Source organism: Microtus ochrogaster, chromosome 2 (genome assembly GCF_000317375.1).
Source record: "Microtus ochrogaster isolate Prairie Vole_2 chromosome 2, MicOch1.0, whole genome shotgun sequence".
Lineage (NCBI taxonomy): Eukaryota > Metazoa > Chordata > Mammalia > Rodentia > Cricetidae > Microtus > Microtus ochrogaster.
In genome coordinates, this window is record NC_022010.1 from 41,968,042 (window position 1) to 41,968,657 (window position 616).

Consider the following 616-nt stretch of genomic DNA (forward strand, 5'->3'; position numbering starts at 1 on the left):
AGTGTTATCTACAGTGTTTCTAGTCAGGCACCGTGTACTGCCCTGTGTGTGATCGGCCTGCAGCATGGGAGGAGGAAAAGGTTTATTTAGCTTCTCCACCTTCTAACAGGAAGAGGGAGGAGGAGGAGGAAGGTATAAAGCTGCATAATCCAGGAAGCTTCTCAGAAGTGGGCGGGTCTCTGCGTGCACTGGGGAAAGAACATCTATCAGACAGCTGTCAATGAACCAAAGCAAAACGTAGCATCAAAAGAGGAGAAGAGGCAAAGGCAGTTTGGGAAGAATGTTACGTGTGCTTACAATCTTCCAGCCAGTTGATGGACAAGTGTGTCATCCCAGTGTTAGTTTCTTAGGGATCCTCTGGGAGGCCCAGAGAGTTGAGCCCTGCAGAATGTATGGAACTGCACGGTCCCTTGCCTTAGCCACAGTCCCTTACAGAGGTGGGTCCCCACCCCTTGCTCTTCAGAATCCCCAAGCAATTCCTCCTAGGGTTAGGACTACAGCAGCAGTCTGAGTCAATGTTTGTGAACGTTAGACCAGTCAGTGCTGCTACAACCTTCATCTCACAGACTTGTTCCAGAGAGACATCGTGTGTGTGTGTGTGTGTGTGTGTGTGTGT